This window comes from Acipenser ruthenus, chromosome 8, assembly GCF_902713425.1.
Source record: "Acipenser ruthenus chromosome 8, fAciRut3.2 maternal haplotype, whole genome shotgun sequence".
NCBI lineage: Eukaryota > Metazoa > Chordata > Actinopteri > Acipenseriformes > Acipenseridae > Acipenser > Acipenser ruthenus.
This window is the reverse complement of record NC_081196.1, coordinates 62,390,981-62,400,323: the sequence shown is the minus strand read 5'-3', so window position 1 is coordinate 62,400,323 and position 9,343 is coordinate 62,390,981. Positions and strand designations below refer to the sequence as shown.

At 36.5% G+C, this 9,343-nt stretch overlaps 1 pseudogene; it reads right to left on the bottom strand.

Annotated features, from left to right (window-relative positions):
* Positions 1-4,148: 4,148 nt before the first annotated feature.
* LOC117407425 (uncharacterized) lies at positions 4,149-7,824 on the bottom strand (annotated as a pseudogene).
* Between the last annotated feature and the right edge of the window lie 1,519 nt (positions 7,825-9,343).

Genomic DNA, 9,343 nt, shown 5'->3' with positions numbered 1-9,343 from the left:
TATATATAGTTTACCTTTAAGCAACAGTGTAGTTCCATTCCCAAAAAGCACATGACTGCCTTCCAGTGCTGCGCAGTAATAAACAGCCATATCCGACGATTCTGTCTTTAGAATTGTGAGGTTAAAACTGCTCTGAATATTTTGCATTTTGAAACGTGATATATCATTAAATTCATCCAAAAAGATAGGCTTTGATTTTCCATCATATTTCAGCATATACACAGGAGGCTGTCCAATGACTTGCTTGAACCAAGTAAAAGTGCTGTGCTGAGTATGTGATGTAGAGCACTCCAGGGTCACAGACTCTCCAAGCTGGGCTGTCACTGAGAGACGTGGCTGGACAATGAGCTGTGCTGGAATCTCATCTGTAAATTACAAAACATCACTGTGAGGGTCTTCAGGCAATTAGCACACAAGCTTCCCATCTAAATATCAAGCTATCCCAGGTATCTGTTTAAAATTCCATCAGGTTCAGTTCATTAAAAAGGGTCTGATATACAGCAGACTCTCGCTAATCTGTAACATGCTATAATATTGAAAGAAAATAATATTAGCAGCAAAAAACAAACTTCATAAAATAAACTGTAAGTATCAAAAACATAAAAGAATGACTAGACAAGGTATTTCCAGCATGGCACAGACTAAGATCAGGACTAATCAAATCACTAATCTAAACAAGGTCCAGTCCTAGTATGTTTGGATTAGCGAGTTAGCGGGAGCTGTTTTAATTATTAATAATACAAGCACAGGGATGAAACCCCTTTAATGTCTCACATATTTTATTTAGTAGAATTGTATGTCAGTGCAGATGTAGTTTCCTTCCATATTTATGCAGATTACAAGCAAAAAATAAATGCAAGACAAAACTTTACTAAAGTTCTGGCTGCTGTTTTCGTGTCTGACCATTTGCTTAAGTTACAAATTAAATATTTCTGTAGGAAAATAAATGTATATGATATTAAAATGGTTTTCTGTAGCAGTTTTCTACTTGATGTAGTTTACTGATTACATTAATAAATAAACAGGTTCACACTTACATGCAATGCAGAACAATACATTAAGCAAGAAGAGTCTGTTCATTTTAGCAGCTCCTCTGATCTGATGACTGCTTTTCTGTTGAGTGACCAAAAGATGAAACGGAATGCAGTATGTGACTTGAAAAATGTACCTCTCAGCAACGCAATAGGCAGGTCATCTTATGTGATTGGGTGACTGAATCAGGAAAACCATGCCCTGTTTTTTTAAACATTTCAAAGTATCTATTATAAAGAAAAGCTCTATAGCCTGCATATACTGTAGGGCAACAGCCATCGGTGCCTTTAGCTGGGGCTTATAGGTGCAGGTCTGAGTACCATTCAATGCATTAAGCAATTATTATTGAATATTGTATTGATTGATTGATTGATTGATTGATTGATTGATTGATTGATTGGTTAGTTTAAATATAGTGCATAGTACTCCAGTATTTTTTTTTCTTTTAAGAAAGGAATAAAAAGCCAACATAAATAGAAGTCATCAGTTCTTCAAAAGTGTCTTGCTATAAACTGACGAGAATATGTATTGGCTATCTGAGAAAATCATTTATTATTATTTTTTTATTTCCAAGAAAATAATGGGTATTTTAATTATCAAATTGTCAGCACTGGCAATGGAAGCAGATCCATGTATAGAACACTACTGATAATTTTACAAGAACCAGTCAGAGCATCTGACAACACAGGACTTTCAGAAATCATTGGTGCTTAAGAAAATGAAAAGTAACACTTCTCACTAGGGGGTTAGTGTCTCCTATTGGTAAATGATTCTTCTTTTTTGTTAGAAATAACTTTTTAATCATTAGTAATTTAAGGTTCATATTTCATACAGAATTGTGTATTGGTCAATGGATCTTTCTATATTGTTTTCAATACCAATTAGTTACAGGACTGGCAATGTGTGTTTCTAATGTTGTATTTATACCAGCTTTTTAATCTACTCCATACCATTAAAAAACAGAGAGGCTGAGCCATCACAATGATGATGCAAAAAACAGAGATGTAGACGCGGTTTTGGGTCAGGCTGAATTTACTGTGTGAAAGTACGAAGGGCTAGCAGTGGTGTCTATGTTTCTGTGGGGTGGTGTATGCACTCGTATACTGTCTCCACTTGAATGTTTATATACATGTTTCTTTTTTTGGTACACATTAAGGAATATAATGTTTTCCTAGCGGTTTATTACAGAGCCAGGAGAAATATCAGCTGAAAGCCAACATACCAAGGATGGGTCAGATGACTGATCAAAGAGATACAGGTTGAGTTAAATATCAGCTGAAAGCCAACATACCAAGGATGGGTCAGATGACTGATCAAAGAGATAGAGGTTGAGTTAAATATCAGCTGAAAGCCAACATACCAAGGATGGGTCAGATGACTGATCAAAGAGATACAGGTTGAGTTAAATAGTTTCAGAACCACTAGAAAGTATTACAAGTGATACGAAGAGTAGTTAAAGTAAAATTTATATTCAGGGTTACACTTGGAGAGGCAGAAGACATGTGTGCCTCCATACAACAAGCCCTGTGCCACCCGGCTTTGATGGAACATGTGTGCAGGACCCTGTGGCAGGGCAGAGGACTGCACATGTATGTTTAAAATAAATCAATGTGTGCAGGACCCTGTGGCAGGGCAGAGTTCTACACATGTATGTTTGTTTAGTAGGATGGGGTTGAAAACCCATCCTGCAATGTACAATCCTGCATTCTCCCTCTTCTAATAGGACAGGCCAGTCAAACATGTGAGAATGGGTGTGTTTTTATTACACTTTGCACTGCTGCAAACTCTGACTAAATCAGGTCCACTGTATAGAGCTGCTCAAAAATGTCAAGAAAGGTCGGTAACATTAAGTGTCTCTAATTACTGTGTGCTTACATAGTAGTTAAATATGTTAATACATGTGTACTTACACAATGCTATTTTGCACAGTTACAATTTACATAAGTGGTACATCTGTTTGCACGATATATGTAAGTACACAATTGCATCAGAAAAGGGTTAGGTTTAGAATTAGGGTGAGGGGGTGGGGGGGTTAGGGTTAGGTTTAGCGTCTGGTTTTGGGTTTGGGATAGGGTTATATCATTCAAAACATTGTAATTATGTGTAAGTAAGTGTGTATTTCCAAAGTAAATACTGTGTAAATACAAAGTGACCTGAGCCACTTATTGTAAAGTGTTACCGATAGGTCTTTGGATGGTGGCTAATATGTAATTCAATACTGTGTCTTAAAATTATTCATGCAGGGAATTATTAAAAAAAGAAATATAAAACAATCATTGAGTAAAATAAATAACATGTATACACTCATTGTGCTTGGGTGTTTTTACTGTACACAGTGCAACTTTTTTTAACCACAAACAATTGGAAAAACACTTTACATTTTCTCACGTCTTCTATTGAAAGTAGGTGTGAACTAATAGTCTGCTGTCTATATGGGTGTATTGCTGCATATCACATGTCTTAATGCTAACTGATGATTGGTAAGGCATGTGGAAAATGACTGCAGGTCAACTGCATATCAGTATATGTTTATACAAAAAATAAAAAAAAAATATTATTTGAAGCATGCGGTTTGATCTTCTACTGTGAAAACAAGCCAGACTGCAGTGAATGTGTGTGTTCAGAACTGGACAGTATCGGTTTTAAAAAATAAAATAAACACAAATAATTCCACAGCAGCAGCGGTTGATGCAGCCCAACAGTAAGCTAAGGTAAAAACAAAATGTAAAACCAGGCTGGTCAACATTCTGTCTTGTGCAGTAACATTTCAAAATAATTCCTTTAACAGACAATATTTAGGCAAGTGGCACACTTTTGAAGCATGCAGAATTGAGAAGAAAGAGTGCTTTGTCTGCACAACACACTCTACAACTACTCTGCACAGAGCTCCCCTTCTAAGGGGCTCTATACCACAGAACCAGTTCTCAGCAGCATGGGCATGGCTGGGGTGAGCACTGTATTGTATTATACCGGTATGTAGCCCTCCTACACACAGACCCTGGCAAATAATGCCATTGAATTCATATTTCATTAAAAATGAGTTGCATACATCTTATATTGTTAAATGTATTTATTGGAGCCCTCATTCAAAATACAGACAGATGTGTTTAGAGCATATTCTGGAGAGACGTATTAGAATTTGTAAGCAGTCTATGACAATGGCTGACAGATAAAAGATTATAGACACCTTACCTATTGATATTTCGACCCCTCTGACTGGACTAATAATGTTTGAAAAGCATATGCAAATATAATGATCACTTATGACTGTCTTCACAGACCCAGATTAGCACTAATCCTGGTCTACCTTACCTACAATAACATTAGGTAGTCCATGATTAGTGCCTATCAGCATCTTTGAAACTAGCCCTTAATGATAAAAATCCATACAACCAAACTGTAGTTAAACCATATTAAACAAAACAACTACTAAAACAAAGCAGTCACAGATATTGTGTCAAAGTCGACTATTTACATGAATCACAAGCTTCCCATGTATTTGCAAATATATATATATATAAAACATGACCATGTATTGATAGAGAGTAAAATTAAAAATATATATATATGTACACAATTGTATCACAAAATGATTAGGTTTATGTAAATACACAGTAATTAGACACACTTAATGTAAAGTGTTACCTATTTCTGTTAGGTTCCTAATCTGCCATTCCAGCTAACTATACAGCTCATGGTATCTGTAATTAACATGTATTAAAATTACATTTGTATATATTCTTTGCAGCCTGTGTTTGGAAACAGTGTGGACAGAATTGTTATTCCCGCTGCTGCACTCGCACTTCAGCGTACACACTTTCTTTATTCATGGCTCTCTTCTTTTTTCCAGGTTTATTTCTTCTCTGATCGAAATCCAACGCAGCGTAATCCAGCATTTGCTCATTCTGCAAAAGACACCATTATGGATCAGCTTTTATAGTCCAATTATAGTTCCATCATGCACTGTGTGTACAGTTTGCTGCGTGGCTGTTTTTGTTTCTGGTTTTTGTAGAAATGTACAAGGTGAGAAATTTTCCCAGCTTGCACAGCTCTGATTTCTGGTCATTAATGTTGGTCCTCTTGGACCATGTGATCACTTAAGTAAGTTTGGATATTTTCATTTCATACCTCAAACTGTATGAAACACAACAATACATGGATTCACATACCTAATTATAGTTTAACTAAAAATATAAATGTATATATAAAAAGATGTATTTTTACTGTAGCACTGGATATGCACATCTAAGCAGGGGAGTTGTTAGAGTGCTACTACAAATATTATTATTATTATTATTATTATTATTATTATTATTATTATTATTAGTAGTAGTAGTAGTAGTAGTAGTAGTAGTAGTAGTAGTAATAGTAGTAGTAGTAGGGTAAGGATCATACACTTTTTAACAAAAAAAAAAAATTGCACATAAGCTATAACATTACTTTGTATTTTTCTTCACAAACTTCATTGCCGAGAAAGCCTTACCTGATCATTGGTGGAGTCTGCATTTGTTTGAGCAGCTTGTGCAGCAACATTTCCTAAGAACACAGCAAGGAAGGACGGAGGAAGAGAATACAAATTAGCAGCAGTGCTCTTAGTCATCTTTTCATATCATTATTAAAGGTGTGAAACTAACAGGTACATGAACTGATAATCAGACTCCTGAACTGCAGTGAAGAATGGAAACTCAAACAATTCACATCAGTTATGTTTCCTGATCCAGCAGATATTATAAGAGAATAAGAACATTTACAAATGAGAGGGGGCCATTCGGCCCATCTATAGCTATGGCCAAAAGTTCGGCATCACCCAACAGAATGAACTCATTTTGCTTCATGAAGTCGAATGAAACCTGCTGAATAATGTTAACATATTGAATTACATACTGCTTTGTAGTTTTCCCATGCTAAACAAAAAACTGACACAAATTTGCAGTTAATCCTGCTTTATTTTTACAATGCTTAACCATGCAATAAAAACTCTAAATCTCTTATCTTTACCATGCTTTCACTGAACTAAATCTTGTTAGCATGGCAGGCTGCAGACAAAATGTTTGTAAGAATCTACAACTTATGTCCCTTTTTAAATAATACAAATAGTGGTGCATCTAAATACTGCTCTGAGTAAATATATCAGCACAGGCGAGTCTATCAGTATCTGTGTCTGTGGTATGTACATTCCAGAGAGGGATCTATTTAATAATGTACTGTATGAAAAGTGCTCTCCTAAGTCTATCAGTATCTGTGTCTGTGGTATGTGCATTCCAGAGAGGGATCTATTTAATAATGTACTGTATGAAAAGTGCTCTCCTATATTTTCCAGTGTTATTTTCTACAAAAGCTACAATGTAAGACATTCAGTGCAAGCAACTGGGGTACTGTAATAGAATACAACATTAAAAGCTTCCAAATGCATATAGTTTCTTCCACATGAAATAATCTTACCTGCACAAGGTTTGCACTGCCTTGCCCTGGTTCTTGTGCACAGAAGGGCAGCAATTAAAATCAAAAGCAAAATGGATGTTGCAGCCAAAGAACAGACGACTAGTGTAGTACTGTTTGGATCTGTGTAAAAGACAGAATGCATACAACAATTATAATATTTCTTGCAGCAGCAGCTTTCCTATAAAAAAAAAAAAAAATCTTTTTCACCATGTGAAATGTCGTCCTTTTCTAAGCAATGGCCCATGTATCTGTTTTCAACAGATCTTACATTGCAATAACATTATACTCTTTCAAGGAAAGGAACATTGAAAATCTCACTGCAAAGTCCACCTCAGTTCCCTTTCCAATAATGACCTCCTCACATGCCACCACTGCACAATAGTAAGCCCCAGCATCCGAGTAGCTGAGCTTCTTATTGAAGTCATAAACACACTTGGTGGTGGGAAGCCCACCTGTGAACTGTCCCCACACTCCAGATTCCCATTTCCATGTGTGTATGAGATTTTTTTAAGAGATTCTCCTGAGATTTGCCTGAACCAGTAAACATTGTGGTCTCACTGTACAGTAAACATTGCAGAGTGACATATCACATGGCACACTCTTTTCTGTAGCTGCAGCTACAGGTTGATGCATCTCATTAGCTGTATAGAAACGGTGCATTTTATTCATTAGGTCCACACACCCTGTTGCCTCTGAATACATTGCCAGGGCTTGTCGAAGCTTTAGGTCCCGAGTTCTGTATTAAAAGCTGTTTAAATGCTAGGTGGTTATGATCTGCAGCTGGTATACAGCCGAGATGCAGAGGAACCTGGATAATCCCCTTTCTCTGTTACTAGTGTTTGTATTTTTGCCCAGTCTGTGGTGGGTGTTCCGAGAAGGCTGATTTGCATTTTTATTCTTAACAGTGTCATCATGGCCATTAACAAGCGATGTTCCTAAACAAACACACAACAATACCCAGGCATCTGCATTGGTCAATCTATGTTCATCCATGACCCTCTCCAAAGTACCCCAAAATACTACAGAGTCGTGTTGATTTGGGCTAAACATTCCCACCTACTTAACAAGGGCCTCTAACCCACCTGGGGACAATGGCACCGCTCGAATAGAAGCTGTAGTTCTTTCAACTACATCATCTTCGCCTGCAGTGATAGTAATAGTTTTTACTGCCATAGCCATAGGGTAATAGGTAGAGTGTGCACTTAGGTTATCATGCCAGTCCCATTCCTCCTCAGGAAGGTCAGGTCTGTGATCGTCCTCACCCTCCCTATCTGAGTCAGTATCACTACCATCATCGTCCTCCCTGTCCATGGGAAGCACCCCTACTGCTGCAATGTGTCCTCTATACATCCTAAGATTTTCTTTAAACTGCCGAATCACACTCTTCTCACCAGGTGCACCTCTTGCCTTGTCTGCTGTTATGTTTCTATATCTTTTTTAAGTCTTCACTTGTTTTTGCAGCTTTCTATTTAATTGCACTGGGTTGCTGCATTCAAAGCACTTTCTTGCACATTGCTTTTAATAATATCACTAAAATCCTTGTCCTGCCCTTCTGCTTTGTTTTTTCCTCTCTTTAGCATTTTTCTATATTTTTCTAGCTTATCTTGTGTAACACAGCAGGGAGGGGGTTAAAGCCTCCCTGCGTGGAAAACATGTGCAAATGCACATTTGTTTTAGTTTAATTGTGTTTGGTTGTATTGTTTAATTGTTTTGCATTATTGTTTCATCAGTTTTGTTAATTGTTTTATTGCTTAATTATCCCCTCCACCTGGAGATTATTATTAAATTAGAGCCAAGTGCAGGGTATAAAAAGAGGGCAGTCAGTTTGCTTGGGGAAAAGGAGGTAGAAAGGGTGTTCTGCTTCCAAGCAGTTGTGTAAGTTTGAAGAAGAGTGTGTTTTTGTGTTTGGCAGGTAAACGGCTTAGCCGTCCTGCCCAATAATGAGGTTCCTATGTGTATAGTTAGTGCTTGTATAGAGCTAGGAGTTTATTTTGTGTTTTGTTTTTGTGTTTGTTTTTGTGTTTATTAAAAATATAGCGAGTCAGCGCGTTAAAAGTCAGTTTCTGGAGTCCTGGGTCTATTTTTAAAGGGGCAACGAACTCAAGAGTGGCAGCGGTCTTTCCACACTTGGTATGCGTGACAGCTTGCCTGCTAGTCATATACCCTTCATGTAAAAGCAAGACTAGTTGGAATTAATCTCCAGGGTAGCCCCAATTGTGTTAAATTATTTGGAAAAAAAAACAAACATAGAAAAAACATTAATGTTGTAGCCTAATGAATACATTGCAGACCTATGCTTTAAAATACAATGATCAAATCATCATATGTATTTATTTATTGATTTATCTACATTTCAAAAGTACAAAAGTGGATCTTCATTCTCAGGTAAAGTAAATTTTATGCATTGCGATAGGGGCATTCACAAGACCACCCCAAACACGAAAAGATTGGGGTCGTATTTTGGATTGGGGTCCAACATCTATCTATCTATCTATCTATCTATCTATCTATCTATCTATCTATCTATCTATATAAACTTTGAATATAAATCTTTTATAATGTCTTCTAGAAATTGGTTTCTGTAATATTTTCACCAAATATTCACTGGTTTTGTATCTGATCTGAATATGGACAACTATATATTTTTTATAATAAAAACTGTTAACGCAAAACTATTCATACGTTTCACACACATTTCTTAATTCTCCATACAGAATTCCATTGCTAACACACACGTTAGTTATGTTAGCGATTCATCTTAAAAACGGACATATAATTTGCAGTTGCTGACACTCAATTATTTGAATAAACATTCTACACTCTGCATATATGTAGAAATGTAATTTGCAATACATCAGTATTTGTTGAG